Source organism: Syngnathus acus, unplaced genomic scaffold, assembly GCF_901709675.1.
Source record: "Syngnathus acus unplaced genomic scaffold, fSynAcu1.2, whole genome shotgun sequence".
In the NCBI taxonomy this organism is placed as follows: Eukaryota; Metazoa; Chordata; class Actinopteri; order Syngnathiformes; family Syngnathidae; genus Syngnathus; species Syngnathus acus.
The window spans coordinates 21,544-32,654 of NW_023590223.1; the positions used below are offsets into that span (position 1 = coordinate 21,544).

Genomic DNA, 11,111 nt, shown 5'->3' on the forward strand with positions numbered 1-11,111 from the left:
GTCAGCCTCGTCATTATTCCACAGATTAGTATATAACAATATTGTTTAGCCTTAACAAAGTACCAGGAAAGACGTGGGTTTGGTAAACGGCTCTTTATTTAACAGAAAAAAAGAGTTCAACGAGCCAACAACTACTTAACTGTAACGATAAAAACATATACAAGTTGCTACACGAAATAAAATATATCAAACAACTATAACATAAATAGTTCACCGCCACACGGCCCCAAGCACCGGCATCGACTTCCAGGCGTGTGGCAGCGTGGACTTCCATCCCCGGAGGTGGCACTCCCAGCCACGGAGGTGGAAGAGAGCTCCATAGAATAGGACCGGGCGTGCGTAAAAGCCCTGTCCGAGCCCCATCCACCGTCCCCGGACAGCCACCCGGCCGAGCGCCGGCCCCCGACCTTCATCCACGGAGGTGAAAGATAGCTCCATAGAGTAGGACCGGGCGTGCGTAAAACCCATAATAGTTTTTCAAACCTTCTGTGTCACTCCAAATCATTAAATCCTTCAAACTCTTCGTCCTACGTGTCACTTACAAGCAAAGCCACTAAAGATGCCGGTAGTACATGGGGCTCTTCGTCATCTTTGTCATCCCGTGATCAAATCCTTTGTCATTTAAGTAAACAACCGCCGCGCCGCTGACGTCACTTGCAGTTCAAACTACAGTAATCCCTTGCTACATCACGGTTCGTTTATCGCGGTTTCACTTTTTTTATTTTTTTTTATTTTGAAAATTTGTGACAAAAAAATCACATATAAGTCGCTCCTCAGTATAAGTCGGCCCCCCACCCAAACTATGAAAAAAACGCGACCTATAGTCCGAAAAATACGATAATGACAACACACAATACAACACAACACAACACAACACAACAATACTTACCTTTCCTTTAAAATCTTTTTCTCTACCTAACACAGACAGATAATGGGAGAATGTGTCACAATGTGAAGGAGATGTATTGGGTAATGCAGAAACAAAACAAAAACTATTATTTATTGTTAGACACATTATCCACTAGGCTACTTTCCTCTTGACATTCATTAAATTGACAATGAAGGGACTTGAACCCCTTAATCTTCTGATCCAAAGTCAGTTAACTTCACTTGAATCTAGGCTGTAGATTTACTGTATATGCTCAAAAATCATTGCACTGCTATCACTTGTCAGAATTTCCCGTATGGCTAACTGGCCCAATGGATAAGATTTCAAATCTAAACAGATCTTCATGTCTAGTGTATCATCAAATTGAAAGAGGAAAATATAGGTAAACTGTTTGTGTGCTGTTTTGATCTTTGTTGTGATGACCCCAAATGTCATTGACAAAAGCCAAAAGAAAGAGGCAAATTTTTCATCTTATGTACAATTTTTAATTTGTTTCTCTTGACTCCAGTCGAGCAACCTGTGCTTGCTGATATTCACAATCCCTGCTTACTTTGCTGCCCTACCCCTTAAAAGAAGAAAAAGTTATTTTAGTCTGAGCAACCTGCTCCGACTGAAAGTAGGGTTTCTAACTAAGGTTTCCAACTAGGACTAGGGTTTCCAACTAGGGCTAGAGTTAGGGTTAGGTCTAGTTTGGACTAGGTATATAAAAAGTCTGCCCCACCTGAGGACCGAACTCTTGACCTTCAAATTGTGAGACTGACATGCTAGTACCTGCACTAATGAGGCTGTGCATTTGCAGTTTTACAATTCTTTTTTACTGTAAAATTGATCAAACCACCGGCCATTTCAATCAAACTGAACTTCACAGAAAGAAAAAGTGACTGTAAGTCTGAGCAACTCGGGTTAGGGAAGCCAACTAAGGTTTCAAACTGTGGCCAGGGTTTTCCAACTGGGGTTTCCAACGAGGATGAGGGTTTCCAATTAGGGCTAGAGCAGGGGTGGCCAACCAGTCAGAGACTAAGAGCCACATTTTTTACTGTGTCATCGCAAAGAGCAGCATCATACACATGAGCACACATGAACACCCCCCCCCCCCACACACACACACACACGCACACAAACACGCACGCACGCGCACACGCACGCACACACACACACACACACACACACACACACACACACACCCCTCTGCTCAGCCAAATTTATTGTGTGACATTATTATGTCACGCACCAACATGATAATGACAAATTGACTCCTACAGTACTAAAACCGCAGACCAAAGACCACATTTTCAACAATGAACATTGTGTGCATTGTCTCACACAGACAAACTCTCAGTTCAACAAATTCCACAAACAAAAACATAATACGTTTTTTCACTTACTATGTGTGGCGGGACAGACCATTCGTTTGAGTTCGTCGTTTTCAGGAGACAAGATTTCAATAACGTCACTGAGGCATATTTTAACGAACTCCACTTCATTGTATGGCTTTTTAGCCCGTGCAATGTTCCAAGCCAGTTGAAACAATGCAAGTGTGACAGTCTCTGAGTGCTTCGTAATTTTTTTGAAAAACTGTACCTATTTTTCTGCCTGACTTTTCAAAGTCTCCAAACTTGTGCCTGCGAAATTCAGTCCATTTTGCAAAGTCCTTATCGATATTGGCATGAAGTGAGCTGAAGTGGCGCTGACCATTTGAAGCTTTTAAATGCGCCAATGACGTCCGACATATCAGGCAGAATGGCTTGCCATAGCATTCAACAAAAAACAACTTTAACTCTGTTAAAAACGTCCTGTGTTCATCGTCATATATTCGTTTAGCTGTGCATTTTTTCCTTGCCATTTTGGCAAGCGTCTTGTCAGCTTTTCTGGACCTAATGGGCCCCCGTAGTCAAAGTCGCCATTCATAAAAAAAGCGGGCAAAACCAATCTCTCTGTTTGTCCCTCCTCCTTTGCGGGATTTCACCTCACGCGCATGCGCGTTTGACCAAAATACCATATTGAACTCAAGCGAAGCAAATACGCACGAAAAATAAACACAAATGTTGATATGAACGTAAAAGAGCCGCATGAAACTAGCCAAAGAGCCGCATGCGGCTCGCGAGCCGCAGGTTGGCCACCGCTGGGCTAGAGTTAGGACTATATAAAAGTATGCCCCGTGTGAGGGTCGAACTCACGACCTTCAGATTATGAGACTGACACGCCTGCGCCAACGACGCTATGTTTTTGCATTTTGTGCAATTGTTTTTACTGTAAAACTGATTCAACCACCGCCCATTTTGATCAAACCTAACTAGGCTAGGATTTCCAACTAGGACTTACAGGAAAGGCTAGAGTTAGGGTTGGGCTAGATATAAATCATGCGCCGTGTGAGGATCGAACTCTCGACTTTCAGGTTACGACACTGACGCGCTACCGCCTGCGCCAACGAGACTTTGTGGCACCTGTCTTAAAATTCTTTTTTACTGTAAAAAAGATTCAACCACCGGCCATTTCCATCAAACTGAACTTCATCGAAAGAAAAAGTTACTTTTGTCTGACCATTCTCAAACTTGGGTTTCCAACTGGGGATGGGGTTTCCAACAAGGGCTCGAGTTAGGGTTAGGACTAAATAAAACAGAGCCCCGTGTGAGGGTTGAACTCACGACCTTCAGTTTACTAGACTGACGCGCTACCGCCTGCGCTAACGAGGCCGTGAATAGTTGGTTTTACAAAGCTCTTTTACTGTAAAATTGATTCAACCACCGGCCATTTCAATTAAACTCAACTTCACAGACAGAAAACTTTATTCTATTCTGAGCAACCTACTATCTTCTGAAATTGACAATGATTTTACTGTGGACTATGGAAAACAGCGCCCCGTGTGAGGGTCGAGCTCACAACCTTCAGATTTTGAGACTGATGCACGACCACTTGCACTAACAAGGTAACATGTCAATTGCATTACAATTCTCTTTTACTGTAAATTGATTAATCCACAGGCCATTTGTCTGGAACAATTGTGAACTTCACTTCCCACCAAAGGCTGCAGTCATCAGAAGTCGTTGCCATGTTTCACTTGTACAGTCTTTCACATGGCTATGTGGCCTAATGGATAAGGCGTCTGACTTCGGATCAGAAGATTGAGGGTTCAAGTCCCTTCATGGTCAATTTAATATTATTTATATGAGATCAACGACTTTATTTCAGTCTGAAGCAACTCTTGTATACTGTCAGAAAGGGTTTTGGTTTCTGATTTATTTTTTTGTTGTGCTGACTCCCCCCCAATCTCCGTTTTAAGTGCAAAAAGTGACAAAAACCAAAAGAAAAAATGCTTTCTCTATTACACACTAGGGCCAGCGTTTCCAACTAGGGCTAGGGTTTCCAACGAGGGCTCCAACTCCGGGTAGGGTTTCAAACTAGGAATTCCAACTGGGGCAAGGGTTTCCAATTAGGGTTTCCAACTTAGGCTGGGGTTTCCAACTAGAGACAACATTGGACAGCTGCCACTTGTTGGGAACCTTTAAATGTTTAGTCTTATCAACGAATGTGTTTCAGAGGCTAGATTTAAAACGTGGCTGCTGGTTTTCGTGAACCAAACCCATTAAAAAAAAGTGAAAGAATGAAACAATTCTCAATAGCAGAAGCCTGGTTAGCTCAGTTGGGAGAGCATGAGACTCTTAATCTCATGGTTGTGGGTTCAAGCCACACGTTGGGCGTCCCTGCTTGTTGGGAGCCGTTGAATTCTTAGTCTTATCAGTCTTTAAAAATTTCAGATGGCGATGTGGCCTCATGGATAAGGCGTCTGACTTCGGATCAAATGATTGGAGCGTTCGAGTCCCTTCATAGTCAATTAATGTGTCATGCTTTAGAAATCCAAAACTTTACTTCAGTCTGAACCAACTCTTGATTGAGTGATTGAACTTTATTCATCCCACAGCGGGGAAATTCACTTGTCACAGCAGCGCATATGAGTGCAAGAATAATACGAGTGCAAGAATAAAACAAGTGCCAGAATTACAAAAAGGGTAAATAACAGACAAGGATAAACACAAGTGCTGCTAGTAGAGACGAAACACATTCATTTTATCAGGTGGCATGCATGTTGTAAAGTCTGACAGCAGAGGGAATGAAGGACCTGCGGAACCGTTCCTTCCTACACCGAGGGTGCAAAAGTCTGCCGCTAAAGGAGCTGCTCAGGGACCGCACAATCTCATGGAGGGGGTGAGAGGTGTTGTCCATGATGGATTTAAGTTTAATCAACGTCCTCCTCTCACCCACAACCTCAATGGAGTCCAGGGGACAGCCTAGAACAGAGCTCGCTCTTCTGACCATCTTATTCAGTCTCCCCTTGTCCCAGTCAGTACTGCCCCCACCCCAGCTGACCACAGCGTAGATGATGGCCGAGGCCACCACAGAGTCATAGAAGGTCCGTAGAAGAGCCCTGCACACACCGAAGGACCTCAGTCTCCTCAGCAGGTGGAGGCGACTCTGGCCCTTTTTGTACAGGGCGTGGGTGTGATCAGTCCAGTCCAGTTTGTTGTTAAAGCGAACACCCAGTAATTTGTAGTTCTCCACTACCTCAATGCCCGATCCCTGGATGTTCACCGGAGTGAAGATGGGTGCTGTCCTCCCGAAGCTCACAATCAACTCCTTCGTCTTGCTGGTGTTCAGCTGAAGCTGGTTGAGCTCACACCAGCTGACAAAGTCCTTGATGACCAATCTATATTACAGATCGTTCCCCTACGAGACATTTCCAACAATGGCCGTGTCGTCGGAAAACCTCTGGATGTGGCAGTGAGCGGTGTCGTGGGTAAAGTCTGAAGTGAACAGGGTGAAAAGGAAAGGAGAGAGCACCGTGCCCTGGGGGACACCAGTGCTGCAGCGCACCACGTCGGACTCACAGCGATGTAACCTCACATACTGCGGCCGGTCGGTGAGGAAGTCCGTTGTCCATGCAGCCAGGCGCTGGTCCACACCCGCCTTCTCCATTTTTACCCGAAGCAGTGACAGCTGGATGGTGTTAAAAGCGCTGGAGAAATCGAAGAACATGATCCTCCCAGTGCTCCTGTTGTCCTCCAGGTGAAGCAGTGTTCTGTGCAGTCAATAAATCACTGCATCGTCCACCCCAACACCAGGCCGGTAAGCAAACTGCAGGGGGTCCAGCTGCGCTCCCACTAATGAACGCAGGTGACCCAGGATGATCCTCTCCATAGTCTTCATCAGGTGGGAAGTCAAGGCAATAGGCCTGAAGTGGTTAGGCTCCTTGGGGCGCGGCACCTTCGGTACAGGGACCACGCAGGAGGTCTTCCACAGTCCTGGGACCTTGTTCAGGCTCAGGTTGAACAGGTACCTGACCACACCACTCAGCTGGTCCACACAGTCCCTGAGCAGTCTCGGCCAGATGCCGTCTGGGCCCGGGGTCTTCTCTGCCTCGATCTTTCTGAGGTGACTCCTCACCTGAAGATCTGTAAAGGAGAGGGGGATGTCGGAAGACCGGGGTGATGGAATGGAGAGGGGGGTTGAGAGGGGGTTGGTGAGCTGGCGTGGGGGCTGGAGTGTCGAAGGTGGCAGAATGAGGTGCGGAGCGAGGTGAAGGGACGGGAGGGAGGCGGAATCAAATCTGTTGAAGAACAGATTGAGTTCATCCACCCGGTCCTTGTCCCCATAAGCTGGTTTCCGATCAGCCCCTTTACCATGGCCCGAGATGGACTGCAGACCCCTCCAATGTCAGTTATAAGTTCAACAAAAACCAAAAGAAAAAATGCCAAGTTTTCTCTGTTGCAGATGTTTTGGTGTGTTGATCACTAAAACAATGTTAAAATGAGGAGGCCTGAAAGCACTGCTTTTACAATTCAGGAATATACAAACGTTTTGTGTGCCAAATCTTCATTACAGCCAATAGCAGAATCCTGATTAAAGGTACAAAAAGACAGGCAATGACAATGTGTGTCCGCTGGTTCTTCTCTGCAACACAGGAAGTTTGCATTAACAGGGACACTACAGTTGTGCCCATCGGCAAAAGGCTGCCCCCAACTACCACATGAGTAGCCGACAGGCCTGTTCTAAAACAGCTCACTGATGAGGACGTATTATTTTCAAGGAATGTTCTAGAAGTAATCGTTGTTAAAAAAATAAAAGAACACATGATGGTGGTACTTGGAGATCACTGTTTATATATACACACACAAATATATATATTGAGTCTAGGGAGACAAATATACCGCAAACTGTGGGTAGGTGTCAGGTGATGAACCACAGAAGAAATCACAGTTACCAAAGAAAGATGACAAGCCTCATTTTGAAACAGAGCTAAACATCAGGGATGAGAACGGCAAATGAAAAAAAACACTGAAAAGTAGCCGGGGTATGGGGGCCACATGCCCCACTTGCCGCAGGGGGCCAGGGGCCGCAGGCCCCCCCCCAATGGGGGCGCAGTGGGCCGGGGGCCACTTGCCCCCCCATTGGGGGATGCAGGGGCCACAGGCCCCTATTGGGGGCCACAGGGCCCACAGGCCCTACTTGGGGGCCGCAGAGGGCCAGGGACAACACCCCAGAGGGGGCTCAGGGGGAAAAGCTCCCTGGAAACTCCTGCATTTTGGCAGTATAGCAACCCCAAAACCATTAATTTCATCACTCGATTTCAACAGTTTTGTTAAAAAAATATTCCTGCTTGGTGGGCTGCCAAGGTGAATATAATACAGTCAAGCCTCGGTTTTCGACCACAATCCGTTCCAGAAGGCGGTTCGAGAAGCGAATCGGTCGAATTCCGAATCTATCTTTCCCATTCCAAATAATGGAACATTTTTAATCCGTTCCAAGACTTTTTTAAGCATTTTTTCATTTGCGCATTTTTGTCCGATCGCGCTACTGTTGCGCGTTCGGCGGTGCGCTGCAGTTGCGCGTTGCCGACCGCGTAACTGCACCGCGCTGGTTGCATTATTGTGACAGAGCCGTCACTGAAATTTAGAAAATATTTTTAAACTCCTGATGTACTTTCCAATATTCAAGTGGACCTAAGTGCGCAGGGAGCTTAATATATTCCGATCGCGCAACCGCAGCGCGCCGGGCGCTCACTGTCGCATTGCTTTAAAAGCGTCTTTGTGTTCCGAGTTGTAAAATGACGCTGCTCTCGAGCCATGCCCATCTGAAGCAGTTCGTGATCCCGTTTGACTTGTCTATTTCCCTGGCACGATCCTCGTCTTTTTTCTCTAAAACCTTCGGCATGCTGGCTAAAACCTTTGCTAATCAGGCAAATGAGTAGGCAAATGATGTGACGAAAGTAGCGCCAAAATGCTGCCGAAAATAATTCAGTTGTTGTCGCAATACTGCTGCCAGCCCCCCCATATACTATAACTACGCAGATCCGATGATCCCTAAGACTTGAGATGAGACAAAATTGGAAAGACTTTTTTGTTGACAGTGTCTGTGAGTTACTTCAACAAAAAAAGTTCACAAAAAGTACACATAGCTAATGTTGACCACAAAATGGCATGTGAGCTAGCCAGGAGTCCTGGAATCTTCTGATCTGTAGACAGATGCGTTATCCATTGCTCCACTCGCCCCACGGGAATATGTGGCTTGTAAACTTGTGTGTAACACTTTTGTAAAAATGAAAAAAAAAAAAATTGGTGACATTATTTGAATACGCCATGATGCTTTATCCATTGCGCCACTCGCCCAACAAGTTACGGCTATTGACCGTAAACTTGTGTGGAAAATCGTCATTGTCCAAAAGATGGCAGTTTAGCAAGAGTGACCAAGGTACAAATTCCACAAAGCAATTTGATTATGCCATGACCAAGATGTTAACTGGGGTTGCTGCGGCCACAACGCAGAGTACTAACCACTATACGATCGTTGCCAATATGCACAACTGATTTAATGGTCCTGCATACAATCGTGTAGTGTTTAATTCCGTTGTGTTCGATTCGAATCTGGGTTATGGCATAATCAAATTACCGTTTTTTTCCATGTATAATGCGCAAAATTTAACTAATTTATTGTCCTAAAATCTGGGGTGCGCATTATACATGGGTACAATTTTTTTTAATTTTTTTTTATTTATTTATTTTTTGTGAAGAAAATCATGGTACAACAATTTTTGAAGAAAATCTTGTCACGGATGGTTCTTTACAACGTCACTTTCCTCTCTTTTCATTTTAACCTAACTGATCGCGGTGGTGCCTTTCTGGGCAGTCGGAGAAATCAACGCCAACAAAAAAAATACATCCAGCCTAGTTAAGAAATCACCAGAAAGATCACCATGACAATTGTGAATAATAAATAAATAATTATTATATATATTATATATATTATTATTATAATAATAAATAATTGTGATAAATAACTGGAACATCACTCAAATATTGGTGATCCAGTTGAGAGTCTCACATATTTCTTCGCTATTGAGTTTGCTACTGCATGTGCAGTGATACTGACCGGCAGAATAACATCCGGTTGTTCCCAAAGATGATCTTTTTTCTGAAATAATTTTATGTTTACGGACTTAAGTAACCCGGCCGGGTCATACCAAAGACTATAAAAATGGGACCCATTGCCTCCCTGCTTGGCACTCAGCATTAAGGGTTGGAATTGGGGGGTTAGATCACCAAATGATTCCCGAGCGCAGCGCCGCTGCTGCTCACTGCTCCCCTCTCCCCCAGGGGATGGATCAAAATCACACGGGGATGGGTCAAATGCAGAGGACAAATTTCACCACACCCAGACGCGTGTGTGACGATCATTGGGACTTTAAAAAAAAAAAAAAAACGTTGGAAACTTTGGAATCCAAAGTGCTTCCAAACGAATGACTTGAAGCCCAAAGGGGAGCGAATTTCATCGTCTTCTTGGACACTAGCCATAGCACCAGCCCAGGAGCCGCGTAGTTGTCGGCTCCCCTTTCACGTGCCTGCTCTGCTCACAACACAGCACGCCGCGTACTGCTCCCGGAAAGAGGAAGCAAGCAACAATGAACTGGATTTCAAAATAAAGTCGCGTCTAATGTCCGAGGTCAAACACGGCGATATAAATCGATGTTTACGTTTAGCATCGATGCCAATAAATCGTAGAGCATTATATCGATTAATCGATGTGTATCGATGAATCGTTACACCCCTAGTTGATATCATTACATCGTAAGATGGCGCCGCGGATGGCCACCTCGGTGACTCGCTCTATATTTGTTATTTTACATCTTTTTAACCTCACTTTGTATCATACTTCCGGTTTGCCACGTAGAGCGCCGCAGCGTCACTTGAGAGAGGATCTACATTCCTACATTTCTATATGCTTTTCTAATTTTTCCTCGCTTTTTACGTTTTTTACTCCAGTTTTGGGAGTTTACTATTGTTGAAAGTCACGGACCGTCAATTCCTGCCATTTCAACCACGTCACTGTTTGGCTCTCAGCGGAGGCTTCGTGGCTGTTTGTCTACCGTCGATCATCGGACACGTAAGTATGGCTGCGGATCAAGAGGTTTGTACGGCTTTGTGCACCAACTGCACCCTTCTCTTAGAGAGGTTGTCCCTGCTAGAGGGACATGTCCGCCAGCTTGAGGAGAATAGTGTGATAACAGTAGATTTTGGCGGACACAGATGCGGACTGTAGTCAGCCCGCTAGCCCAGTTAGCATTAGACTTAGACTTAGACTTAGACAAACTTTATTGTCATTTTGTCAACACTGGGTGTACACAAAACGAAATTACGTTGCGTACGGCTTTCAACAATGTAGTGGTATTGCGGCTGGTTAAAAAGTGACATTCTATATAAAAATATGAAATAAGATAAGTATAGAGTACAAAGTGCAGCAGTGATAAAGTATGTAAACAGTGCAGGAGACAAAAACCGTATTTACAAGTGTGCAGAGGAATGCTACGTTTGAATGTTCAACAGTCTGACGACAGCAGGGAAAAAACTATTGCAGAACCTGGTGGACCTGCAGCGGATGCTGCGAAACCTCTTCCCAGACGGCAGCAGGGAGAACAGTCCATGGTGAGGGTGTGATGGGTCACTGATAATATTACGGGCTCGGGACACGCAGCGCTGGGATGACAAGTCCTGAATGGAGGGAAGAGGAGCCCCGATGATCCTCTCTGCTGTCCTCACCACTCTCCTCAGGTTCTTCCAATCGGAGGCGCTGCAACCTCCACACCACACCGAGAGACAGCTTGTCAGAATGCTCTCTATGGTGCTTCGGTAGAACGTCCTCATGATGGGCGGGGGCAGGTGGGCTCTCCTCATCC

General features: G+C 45.3%; 2 non-coding genes across 2 annotated transcripts; one reads left to right on the top strand and one right to left on the bottom strand.

Moving 5' to 3' along the window:
- Positions 1 to 3,509: 3,509 nt before the first annotated feature.
- Positions 3,510 to 3,582, bottom strand: trnat-agu. Its single transcript has one exon. It is a non-coding gene; the product is annotated as a tRNA-Thr (tRNA).
- Positions 3,583 to 3,965: 383 nt separating this feature from the next.
- trnar-ucg lies at positions 3,966 to 4,038 on the top strand. Its single transcript has one exon. It is a non-coding gene; the product is annotated as a tRNA-Arg (tRNA).
- Positions 4,039 to 11,111: the final 7,073 nt, after the last annotated feature.